The sequence below is a fragment of the Cuculus canorus genome, chromosome 15 (genome assembly GCF_017976375.1).
Source record: "Cuculus canorus isolate bCucCan1 chromosome 15, bCucCan1.pri, whole genome shotgun sequence".
Classification (NCBI taxonomy): Eukaryota; Metazoa; Chordata; class Aves; order Cuculiformes; family Cuculidae; genus Cuculus; species Cuculus canorus.
Window position 1 is genome coordinate 2,383,151 of NC_071415.1, and position 13,368 is coordinate 2,396,518.

Here is a 13,368-nt window from a genome sequence, read left to right on the forward strand (position 1 = left end):
AGGCCCTGGCCCAGGTTGCCCAGAGCAGTGGTGGCTGCCCCATCCCTGGAGGGGTTCCAGGCCAGGTTGGATGGGGCTTTGGTCCCCTGATCCAATGGGAGGTGTCCCTGCCCATGGCAGGGGGTGGAACTGGATGGGCTTTGAGGTCCCTTCCAACCCAACCCATTCCATGATTCTGTGATTAAGCGCACCCTTAGAGGTGAGCAGCTGTTCTTAGTTACGTGTGCTGGGTTACTGTTTACCTTACTTGGGAGGACAGCAGTGACCTCTGAGGGCAGAGCTGGGCAGCTCTTTGAAAGAGCCTGGGCCTGGTTTGTGTAGCCTCAGCCCAGTGCTGTCTGACACCCAAGTACTACCTGAAGTACTTCTCAAACTTTCCTTTGTGGTCATGTTTGGGAGAGGGTGTAGGTTGGGTTGGCTCATGGAGCTGGCTGGCAAGTGTTGAGGAAGCATCACCTTTCTTCTGCTTGGCTCCAGCTAACTCTGTCCGGTCAGTCTTTCTGGTGGCTTTCCTCACTGGAGTTCCTCACCCTGGAGCCTGTGTGGGTGCTGAGGTGGAGACTACAGGCTTGCCGATATCCCTGCAAAACCAGGGCCACTGAGCCTGTCTTGACAGCGTGGTTGGAAATCACCAGGATCTTGGTGTTTTCCAAGTGGTAGACAGCACTGCACTGAAAAGGATGAGCTCGCAGAATCACTGAATGCTTGAAGTTAGAAGGGAACCTCTGGGCTCTGTCTGGTCCATTTCCCCTGCTCAAGCAGGGCTGCCCAAAGCCAGTCTCCCTGGACCATGTCCAGATGGATTTTAAATAGCTCCAGGGATGGAGACTAGAGAGGAACGTGTTGCTTTGATTATTTTTTCTGCCTGGCCCTCCTCTCTGGGCACGTGTGGCCTCCCTTGTCTGCAACCTCCCTTTCTGTCCCTTTGTGAGATCCTGAGGATCCTAAGAGGGTTGGTGCCAGCCTCGTTGCTGCTGCAGCCGCCTTCTCAGAGGTCGCGATGCTTGGTGCTGTGCTTGGTCTAATGCACGTGAATTTACGGGTTGCAGGCAGTAACAGAGCCCACAGATGAGCATCGGGCTCTGACTGATGGATCTGTTTGTTAATAAGGAGTGGAAGATGGAGGGTAGAGAGGCCTGGATGGGCTGATGCAATAGTCTGATGGATCAGACTCATTACTGATTCCAGTCAATTAGCCTTCAGCCTAACTGCAGTCGTGACCCCGGGTATGCATTTACCAATCCTTGCTCTCTTCCAGACTCCTCTGCTTGAATAGTGGCTGCGCGTGTGTGGAACTGCTCACCATTAGCAGCTTCTTGGATGAGGGTATTTTTGTAGCTAATAACCTCTCTGGAGCCGTCTGTGCTCTTTAACCCTCGCTGTGTGTGGAGGAGGCTCCGGTTTTAATTGACACCGGTGGATGCAGGCCGATCAATGTTGGCACATCCTCTCCATTTCAGCTTCCCAATGACAGAGACGGAACACACAACTTGATGTGCGTTGTTTGCTTCTGATGAAAATAGTCCTCGAGAGTTGCAAAGTGGGATTCCTGTCCTGATTCCGGCTCTAGCAGGCGGCGGCTGCGTGGCGAGGGCTGTGTGGTGGCAGTGGGAGCTGCTGCAGCACCCTGCGTGGGTTACTGCAACAGGAGAACAAGGTAACAGCGAGGTAGGTGTGGGATTGAGGGCACCTTCGACAAGTTTTCCCATGACACTAAGCTGTGTGGCATGGTCGACGCGCTGGAGGGGAAGGATGGATCCAGAGGGACTTGGACAGGCTGGAGCGATGAGGCTTTGAGAACATCATGGAGTTCAACAAGGCTGAGGGCAAGGTCCTGCACCTGGGTCAGGGCAAACCCAGCACAACAACAGGCTGGACAGGGAATGGATTGGGAGCAGCCCCGAGGAGAAGAACTTGGGGTGCTGGGGAATGAGAAGCTAAACAGGAGCCGATGACGCTCACAGCCCAGAAACCAACTGTGTCCTGGACTGCATCCAAAGCAGTGGGACCAGCAGGGAGGGAGGGGATTCTGCCCCTCTGCTCCGCTCTGGTGAGACCCCACCTGGAGCCCTGTGTCCAATTCTGGAGTCCTCAGCACAGGAAGGACATGGAGCTGTTGGAGTGAGTCCAGAGGAGGCCACACAGATGATCTGAGGGCTGGAGCACCTCCAATCCAAAGGTGTCCCTGCTCATGGCAGGGGTGGAACTGGATGGGCTTTGAGGTCCCTTCCAACCCAAACCCTTTCATGATTCTATGATTTCAGCTGAGGTCGGTAATAACGTGAGCAGGGAGACATCTCTCTGGAGCGTGGAGCCTCTCTTCTGCAAGGGCTGGGCTACATTTCTGGAGGCTCCCTCTCCCCTCCTGTTTCTCCATCCTCCCGTATATCACTTGGGTGAATGCTGTGATCGGGGAGCCTTTAGCCTGACCTGGCATTAAGATAACACACTGTGTGTTTGGAGACAGGAGTCACAACACCTCCAGATGCCTTCAGAGCAATGAGTATCAACCCAGCAGAAATAAACTGCTCCCTTCCAACCCAAACCATTCCATGATTCCATGATTTAACAAGCATATTGTAGAATCAGCCTATATTTTTCTGAAGTATGATCATTTTTGAATGCCGGCAGGGCTGGAGGGACCAGGCTGGAGGCCCCGCTCCGGTTGATCAGCCCCTGTAACCCCATGTTCCCTCTCTTGCAGGGTCAGAGAGCAGCACCCACAGGACCTGCTGCAATTTGTTTTCCTATGTTTTGACAGTATTTTCTGCCTTTCCTGCTGACCCATGTTGTTTCACATTAAAAGGTGGAAAACTGATTTGGAAATTCAAACCACGGTGCTCGTCACCGAGTCTATAAAAATCTAGTCCTTATAAGAACCTTGTATGTGTTACTAAGTGCTGCAGGAGTCCTGAGGGAATGTGGCTTTACAGGGAGGGATGGCTAATGCCGAGGGTTGATTTTCATGTTTGCACAATAGCAACAAAAAAAAAACGTAGCAAAAGTAGTTTGGTATAAGATGCCATCCTGACGGAGCAAGGAGAGGGCTGGGGACTTGTGGGAGGCAAAGTTTTGGGTTTAGAGCCACACTGAACAGTTCTGAGATCTTTGAGTTTAGCTGAAGCTTTGACTCCAGTTTACAAGGGCTCGATGTTCAGCTGGGGGTAACCACGGCAGCTTTGGGGAACTGTTGAGAAGGGTTTCAGTGTGATTTTTCTGGATGCGTGTCCCAGGCAGATGGAGATGACCTCAGAGAGGCCAGAGCATCTCTAAATCCTAGAATAGAATGTCTTGAGTTGGAAGGGACCCCCAAAGACCATCAAGTGCAGCTCCTGTCCCTGCACAGGACACCCCAACATTCACCCCATGGGGCTGAGGGCCGTGGCCAAATGCTTCTGGAATATTGTCAGGTTCACCGTGGTGACTGCTTCCCTGGGAGCTGTTCCAGGGCTCCACCACCCTGTGGGGGAAGAACCTGCTCCCAAGTGACAGGGGACAGGACAAGAGGGAATGGCCTGAAGCTCCGTCAGGGGAGGTTCAGGTTGGATATCAGAAAAAAATTCTTCACAGTAAGAGTCATTGGGTACTGGAACAGCTGCCCAGGGAGGGGGTCGAGTCGCCTTCCCTGGAGGTGTTTAAGGAACGGGTTGATGAAGTGCTTAGGGACATGGTTTAGGGAGTGTTAGGAATGGTTGGACTCGATGATCCGGTGGGTCCTTTCCAACCTTGTGATTCTGTGATTCTGTGATTCTGTAAGGTCCTAACCCTCCCCTGGCAGCTTTTGCCATTCCCTTTGGTCCAGAGAGAATTGCTCAGCGCCTGCTCCTCCTCCTCCCCGTGTGAGGAAGCTGCAGAGCACAATGAGGTCTCCCCTCAGTCTCCTCTTCTCCAGGCAGAGCAGACCCAGTGACCTCAGCCGCTCCTCACACTCTTCCCCTCCAAGCCCTTCCCCATCTCCGTGACCTCCTCTGGACGCTCTCCAGCACCTTTACATCCTTTTTATCCTGTGCCTCCAGAGCTGCCCCCAGTGCTCGAGGTGGGGCCGCTCCAGTGCGGAGCGGAACAGGACAATCCATCCCTCGCCCAGCTGGCGATGCCGTGCTGGATGCACCCAGGACACGGCTGCCCTCTTGGCTGCCAGGGCTCTACTGGCTCACGGTCATCTGAGATGGCAGCAGGCAAGAGGGAGCTGTCGGTGTTTCAGCAAACCAAGACGGCAGTTTTAAAGTAGTGGTAGAGCTGGGGTCAAGGGGAAGGTGCGCTACAAAGCCTGTCAAGAGCGCTTGAGTGGCTGGGGCAGCTGGTGAGAGGCAGCGTCTGTTTGAGTGGAAGATGCCCTGACAGACCTAATACAATTAGGTATTGATTTCTTGCTGCTATGGTTTGAAAATCCCCATCTGCCTTCAGTTTTTAATAAAAAAAAAGACTATTTCCAAGCTAAGCTCTGACTCAAGAGAACAATTCATGTTCAAAAGGACTGGGGAATGTCAGCAAGACCTTACGAGCCCCTGTGCGAAGCAGGCAGGAGACTTCCATGGGTGCTACTTTGGTGATATTATTGCAGCTATTTTTTCGAGAGAAAAGCTGAGAAACAACGAGGATCTTTGGTGCCCACTTGAAGTGGAAGGGGCTCAGACCTCATCGTGGTAAGATCTCTTTGCTGTCCAGAGATGTGGGAGGACCACCGGCCGGTCCTGCTGCTGCCCTTGTGCTGCCAGGCAGGGAGTGAGGCTGCCTGGAGACGTGGGACTGAGTCCTTGAGAGCTTGGGCAGAGTTCTGGGTCCTCCCTGTGTTTGGGGAGGTCTGAAAAAGAGAGAGATGCACTGTTCCACAAGGACCCAGAGACCAATATTCCTTTCTGCTAGGGCAGGGCCTGAAGCCACAGGGCACAGAAATACTTCACAACCAGGTACCCTGCATTTTTCACAGACAGAGACGTTCACAGAGACCAACACTTGTTGGTCCTTGCAATTTATATGCAGATGGTTGCACGCTGTGGCAGCTGTTGTCTCACAACCACTGCACTTCACTGCAGGTCCCTCAATTACACCATTCCTGAAATGTGGTGGGCTGTCATCCCCTTCTTCCCCAGATTTCGCCTATGGAAGAGAAGAGCCCATCAGTCTCCACCTCCTTCTGTCTCCTCTGGGGACAGCTTCCACCATGGGGAAAACCTGCTTGGCTGAAAAGGGTGGGTAGGTTGCTCTTGGACCAAGAAGTAGCAGGGAAAAAGAACAATCATCACCACCCCAGTGAAGCACAGCAGCTCCTCAGGAAACATGGTCCAGCCACTCCAGCCATCCCTGTCCACCACTGAACCAGATCATCTGCCCATCTGTTAAACCCTTCCAGGGACGGGGACTCCACCAGCACCCTGGGCAGCCTCTGGCAGGGCCTGAGAACCCTTTCCGTGAAGAAATTTTCCATAATATCCAATCTAAACCTCCTCAGGCACAACTTGAGGCCATTCCCTCTTGTCCTATCCCTTGCCACTTGGGAGCAGAGCCCAGCACCCACCTCACTCCAACCTCCTTTCCAGGAGCTGCAGAGAGCCATGAGGTCTCCCCTCAGCCTCCTCTTCTCCAGGCTGAACACCCCCAGGGCCCTCAGCCGCTCCCACAGCCCCTGTTCTCCAGACCCTTCACCAGCTCCATTCCCTTCTCTGGATGCGCTCCAGCCCCTCAAGGTCTTTCTTGGAGTGAGGGGCCCAAAACTGACCCAGGATTCGAGGTGCAGCCTCCCCAGCGCCGAGTGCAGGGGACGATCCCTGCCCTGCTCCTGCTGGCCACCCCATGGCTGATCCCAGCCAGGATGCTGGTGGCCTTCTCGCCCACCTGGGCCACTGCTGGCTCATCTTCAGCCGCTGTCACCCAGCATCCCCGGGGCCTTTCCAGCCGCTCTCCCCCAGGCCTGGAGCTGCTCGGGGCTGTTGTGTCCTGAGTGCAGGACCCGGCACTCGCCCTTGTTGAACCCTCTCCGGTTGGTTTCAGCCCATCGATCCAGCCTGCCCAGGTCCCTCTGCAGAGCCTTTCTGGGCTCATTTTTCTGCATGTTCCCTTTTTCTTGTTCCGCTTCCCCTTTGCTGCTTTCCCACTGCTGATCCAGCTGCTCTCGCTGTCCCTGAGCTGCCACTAAACTTTGGGAGTGGGATTCCCTCTTACTGGGGGCCTCCAGGAGAGTAAATGTGCTTTTCAGCAGCATTTGGAAGTGGAAAATGGTTGTGAGATTGATTTTCCCTTCTTTAAGCAGATCTCCAGGTACTTTTTATTGGTGTAGGCAATGCCGCTCCGGTGCTCCGCATGACCGGCCCACAGCAGTGACCCAGACGCGGGGGTCAAACCCCATGCAGGGTGACAGATGATGATAGTGAGTGGAGGAGACAGAGAGGGAATGCAAACACTCACACCAATGCAATAAAGGGGCCAAAGGAGCTGCTTGGTGACTTTCTGCTCCGTCAGAGGGTATTTGCCCAAGGCAATGGTGGAGTCTCCTTTGCTGGAAGTGTTGAAGAAGCGCGTGGCCGTGGCACCTGGGGACAGGGTTTAGCAGGCACGGTGGGGTTGTGCTGGTGGTCGGACTGGATGAGTTGAGAGATGTTTTCCAACCTTTATGATTCTATGATTTCCAGCCGTACGCTCACCCAGAGGGCCAGGGGGGTCGGGCAGGTTGTCCAGCTCCTCTGCAAGCAGAGGACTGCCCAAGCTCCTGCACGCCTCATTTTTGCATTATTGGGGCTGACCTTCACCTTTTGTTTGAGAAAACCTTTGACCTGAGTGTGAAGGTTTCCACTGTTGGGCTGGAGGACTTGCTGCCCACCCTAACATCTGTCATCTTGCCTGGTAAAAGAAATGCAGCCTTTGGTTCCAGCCTGTGGGCGATTTCCATTTCCAGGGAGGGCTGAAATCCCAGCCTGAAAATTATCTTTTTTTTTGCTTAGCACAGCGAGGCGATATTCAGCTGGATTGAAATGCCCAACGCTCGCCTTCTCCCCGCCTGCCAAACAAGGTGGGTGATGGAGGGTCCCACATCACCAGCAGGACTCATTCACAAGAATGGTTTGTCCTTTCTTGCTGTGGTTTGTGGCACAGACATTTTAACGGAGCTTTAACCCACTTAGTGTGCATTATTCTGATTTTTTATTGTTCTGGTGTGTCAATCAAGCATTCAGGGATGGTCTAGCAGTCAGTGCCAATCAAAGTGGGGTTATAGAAAATAGCTCTCATCAAAGTCACTTGATATTTTTACAGTGCAAGTAGATATTTTATGTAAGATGACATCTGTAAAAGCTCTGCTCCGCCGCCACCTGATATATTAATTAATGAATCCCATTTCAGCTTTTCCATTGTTTTCCTGAATTGATATCAGGCTGATGGTGTCCTCCACGTCCTTTTGGTCCACAGCCTCCTTCTGGTTCTCCACCTTCTCCTAGACCTCCACCTCCTCCTGAACCTCTACCTCCTTCTGGACCTCCACCTCCTCCTGGTCCGCTGCCTTCTCCTGGACCTCTGCCTCCTTCTGTTCCTCCACCTCCTCCTCGTCCTCCACCTCCTTCTGGTCCACTATCTCCTCCTGATCCTCCACCTCCCTCTGGTCCACTGTCTCTTCCTGGTTCACTACCTCCTCCTGGCCTTCCAACTCCTCTTGGTCCACCTGCATGCTCCTGGTTTCTTTTTGCAAACCTCTCTGCTAGACCCGAATCCCTTCAAAGCCTTTGAAGATCTGCTGCAAGCCAGTGTTGCCTGGCCTGTGAGTGCCTGGAAAAATGTAGATGTAAGTTTTCTGCTCATTAAAGCTTGTTGCTGAGGTTTTCATTGACTGCCAGGTTTCATTGCTGCTGGGGAGGATTTCAGCATCCCATGACAGGAACACATTCTGCCCACTTGCCAAGGGAGAACTGAAATATTTATTAACTCCTCTGACCTGTCTGTGCTGTATTGCAGCACAAGGTTCTTCTGTTGGTTATAGCAATCTCCTTCCTTCCGTCGTCAAGGCCAGGTTGGATGGTGCTCGGAGCCCCTGATCCAGTGGGAGGTGTCCCTGCCCATGGCAGGGGGTGGAACTGGATGGGCTTGGAGGTTCCTTCCAATCCAAACCATTCTGTGAGTGTATGATCACTTTTCTGGCTTTGGTTATTGGCTGAGGAACAGTTCATTCCTCACTGCTTTCATTTTCTCTCTAAGCAAATCTGTTTTGTGCAATATTTTCCTTCCCCTTGGTTTTCCATGTTTCTCTTTTCCTCACTGGGGAACTGCATGATTTTTAGCCAGCAGTAAATCATCCTGAACAAAAATCCAATTGTCATATTTTTCTGTTTCAATTCTTTCCCTCTGTCAACCTGGTGCCTGTTGGGGCTCTCTGTGCAGAGGTTCAGTCCAGAATTCTCTGTCTGCCAGAAGTGTGCCCAGTTCTGGAGTCCTCAGCACAGAACACGGAGCTGTTGGAGTGAGTCCAGAGGAGGCCACGGGGATGATCCAAGGGCTGGAGCACCTCCTGTATGAGAACAGGCTGAGAGATTGGGGTTGTTCAGCCTGGAGAGGAGAAGGCTATGGGGAGACCTCAGAGCAGCTTCCAGTCCTGAAAGGGGCTCCAGGGGAGCTGGGGAGGGGCTCTGGATCAGGGAGTGCAGGGATAGGGTGAGTGAGAATGGTTTTAGATCCACCTAAGGGTCATTGGGCACATGACGGGTGGATGAAGTGCTTAGGGACATGGTTTAAGGGAGTGTTAGGAGCTATTGGGCTTGATGATCCAGTGGGTCATTTCCAACCTGGTGATTCTGTGATTCTATGATTGGGCCCTGGCAGAGGCTGCCCAGGGAGGTGGAGGAGTCCCCATCCCTGGAGGTCTTTAAAAGACAGGTAGACGAGGTGCTCAGGGACGTGGTTTAGTGGCAGATAGGAATGGGTGGACTCGATGATCCAAGAGGTCTTTTCCAATTTGTTGATTCTATGATTCTCCGCTCTGCGTCCTGTGCACAACAGCAGCAGCTCATGGTGGAGTTGAGACCCAGGTTGGTTGAACTGTGTGCATTTAGCTCTGCCCCTGCTTTAAATATCACCTCTTTCCAGGAAAGCTTTTTCATTAAAATCATCAAGGCAAAGATGCAAGTGACTTCATTTAAAACAGCACCAAATACTTGAGAAAAATTTAAGCTAAAATCGACTTATTCTAGATTTAGCGTCTGGCCGGGGCCACAGCCAGCTGGGAGCCATCAGTACATCAGGAAGGACGTGGGTAGGAGCTGAGGGCAGGAAGTCCTACTGGACACAGCACCAGGATTTACCGTCTACCACAAAGTCAGGATGAACACTTCATTAGAAGCAAGCTGTGTAATGTTCTAAGATTAGAAACCCTGCAAGCAGCTCGCTCTGCCTGCAGCCTCGGTGACCCAGCGTCCGCAGGGCCGACAGTGCCGGGGGCACGTTTGGTGCTCAGCTCGGCATCCGGGGCTGAGCTGCCGCGAACTCAGCTCTGTGCAGTGCAGGGCTGGGCGGAGGGGTGCAGTCCCTCTGCTCAGGCATCCACTGGACTGGTTTCAAAGGCAGCAGCACTGGGGAGATGTGACATAGAATCATAGAATCACCACGTTGGAAGAGACCTCTGAGATCATCGAGTCCACCCATTCCTATCTGCGACGGGCGAGGGAAGCAAGCGGACGACTCAATATGAGTGATAAAGCAAGCTTCGACTTTATTCAAAATCAGCCCAGATTATATACGCTAACATTCAAAAGATGCTTTGTGCTTTGTTATAGTTTATACATGATTAGTTACTAAAACTATTTGTTCTTTATTAATTCATTGTCCCTTGTTAATTCATTGTTGCTATGTTGCTACTTCGAGCTCTGTTTATCTTCTTGCAGTTATATTACAGTTGCAGTTGGGCTCGGTGCTCCATCCTGTTCCCTTGGGAAAGATTCGCTTGTCCTTCAGAAGTTTCTTCTTAGAGATTCCTCCTTGCATGCCTTCTTGTTCTTTTAGTCCATATCCACACTCAGAGTTTAACAAGGTTTCCATTTATACAATACGTGTCTCACAAAGCTTTTCTATTGAATCATGTCCTCACACCTATCAACCACTAAACCACGTCCCTGAGCATCTCGTCTGCCTGTCTTTTAAATATCTGCAGGGATGGGGACTCCACCCCCTCCCTGCACAGCCTCTGCCAGGGCCCGATGACTCTTTCCATGAAAAATCTTTTAATAGGGAACACTCCCTCACAGAAAATATTTCTCATGTCAGAGTTGTTGGCATGAGTTGATTACAATGCATCAGCCTAGTAGATGGCACTAAACAATTTGTGTTCAAATAACTCTTGAATTATGTGGCTTTCACTGGAAGAGCCTGATCCAGAATCCAGCACAGGGAACTGGAGCCTGTCAGATTTGAACTGTGGAGTCACAGAACGATTTGGGTTGGAAGGGATCTCCAAGCCCTTCTAGTTCCACCCCCTGCCATGGGCAGGGACACCTCCCACTGGATCAGGGGCTCCAAGCCCCATCCAACCCGGCCTTGAACACCGGGATGGGGCAGCCACCACTGCTCTGGGCAGCCTGGGCCAGGGCCTCCCCATCCTCACAGAAAAACATTTCTTCCCAAGATCTCATCTCAATCTCCTCTCTTTCAGATGAAAACCATTTCCCTTTGTCCTGTTCCTGCACTTCCTGATCCAGAGCCCCTCTCCAGCTTTCCTGGAGCCCCTTTCAGTACTGGAAGCTGCTCTAAGGTCTCCCAGTAGCCTTCTCTTCTCCAGGCTGAACAATCCCATTGGGAGCAGCCAACAGAGGTCCTCTCACCCCAACCCAGTAAGGACACGGCTGTGCTGTCTTCTAGACTACTTTAAATTGTGATGCTCGCTTCCTCTTCCCGTGGGGAAGTAATTCCATCTGTATATCCACTGTGGCCCCTCCGTCCACTCATCCCAGAGGGAAGCTGGTAGTGTTCCATCTCTGAGTGAATGGTGTCTATCCATGGATCCCCTCCACACCTGATGTTATGTTCCATGGCCTCGGATCAAGACTTGGCAAACTGGGAACAGTTTGACTGTTTCCACTGATGCTTTCTGGCTGCATGGGAAAAAAGAAAAAGATGTGATTTTTAACCCAAGATGATGTCCATAGCAGTTGTGGGCCTTGAAACTAAACCCAACTAGTCCACTGAGTGCAGTTTTATACAGAAATTATGTGTCCATCCAGAAACATCAAGTAGAATAACAACCCTGGTAGCTCAGCACAGCTGCTTTTTCCCATTGCCTGGACAATTATTCATCCAAATGAAAGTATTGCCCTCTGCAAGTTGAACACTCTTCGTCAGCAGGGAAGAATGGTCTTGCTGTAAGAGCTGACAGGGCCATTTATTTCTGCCTGGGTTGATACTCATTGCTCTGAAGGCATCTGGAGGTGTTGTGACTCCTGTCTCCAAACACATAGTGTGTTATCTTAATGCCAGGTCAGGCTACAGGCTCCCCTATCACAGCATTCACCCAAGTGATATATGGGAGGATGGAGAAACAGGCAGGGGAGAGGGAGCCTCCAGAAATGCAGCCCAGCCCTTGCAGAAGACAGGCTCCACGCTCCAGAGAGATGTCTGCCTGCTCACGTCATTACTGACCTCAGCTGAAATCATAGAATCATGAAGGGGTTTGGGTTGGAAGGGACCTCAAAGCCCATCCAGTCCCAAACCAGGCCATGGGCAGGGACACCTCCCCTGGATCAGGGGCTCCAAGCCCCATCCAACCTGGCCTTCAACACCTCCAGGAATGGGGCAGCCACAGCTTCTTGAGGCAACCCGGGCCAGGGCCTCCCTCACAGCAAAATATTTCTTCCCAAGATCTTAATCTTAATCTCCCCTCTTCCAGCTTAAAACCATTCCCCCTTGTCCTATCCCTGCACTCCCTGATCAAGAGCCCCTCCTCAGCTTTTCTGGAGCCCCTTTCAGTACTGGAAGCTGCTCTAAGTTCTCCCTGGAGTCTTCTCCTCCTTGGCTCTGTTACCGTTGCGCTTATTAAGGTGCTGCCGGGTCCTGCACGACCCACCCAGCTAAACGCTGATGTGTGTCTGTGTCAAAGTACTTGAATTAATTCTAGTCTCTGACATTAGGACAGAGAGGTATAATTAAGGTAATTGCAAGCCATTACGTATCAGTCAGGGAGAGCAAACTGTCTTTCACACGGGAAAAACAGCACCTTGGTCTGCCCAAACCATCGCAACACAGAGTAGAACCTCAGGGCTCCAGCCACCCCGAGGAATCATAGAATCACCAGGCTGGAAAAGACCTATGGATCATCAAGTCCAACCATTCCTATCAATCACTAAACCACGTCCCTGAGCACCACGTCGACCCATCTTTTAAATATCTCCAGGGATGGGGACTCCACCACCTCCCTGGGCAGCTTCTGCCAGTGCCCAATGACTCTTTTGGTGAAAATTTTTTTTCTGATATCCAGTCTGACCCTCCCCTGGCACAGTTTGAGGCCATTCCCTCTTGTCCTGTCCCCTGTCACTGGGGAGAAGAGCCCAGCTCCCTCCTTTCCACAACCTCCTTTCAGGTAGTTGTAGAGAGCAATAAGGTCTCCCCTCAGCCTCCTCTTCTCCAGGCTAAACAACCCCAGCTCTCTCAGCCGCTCCTCGTAAGACTTGTTCTCCAGCCCCTCACCAGCTTCGTTGCTCTTCTCTGGACACACTCCAGAGCCTCAACATCCTTCTTGTGGTGAGGGGTCCAGAACTGAACCCAGGATTCGAGGCGCAGCCTCACCAGTGCTGAGTGCAGGGGCAGAATCCCCTCCCTGTTCCTGCTGGCCACGCTGTTTCTGATCCAAGCCAAGATGCCATTGGCCTTCTTGGCCACCTGGGCCACTGCTGGCCCATGTTCGGCCGCTGTCAACCAACACCCGAGGTGGCTCCTGGCTGTGCCCCTGCTCATCGCTGGGGCTGGGGTTGAGACACGTGCTGTGGTCATCTGGGTACCTGGGTGAATCTGAGGGTGATGCTGTGGATGATGATGAGTTCATCCTGTCCAACCGAATAGATAGAGATGACAAAGAAACTCAAGAGAATTGCTCATTCTCTCACCTGCACATCAGAAAGAAATGAGATCTGTCAAGTTATTTACAACTGTAAGACACCTGTAAATGACCTGACAAATCCGTAGGCTCCTTCCCGCACGTCAGGGCCACTGGTGCTCCCAGAAAGATGCAGAGCCACTGGGAGCCCAGCATGCAGCCTGTTGTGGGGGTGTCACAGCACACTCGGATCACTCATATTTACAAGACAATGTACTCTGTGGTTTAAACTTTATTTCATGAACTCATTAAGATATTTGGCAAACAAACACAACAAATGAGCTCAATGCTTCTGCACAGACCAGTCTGTC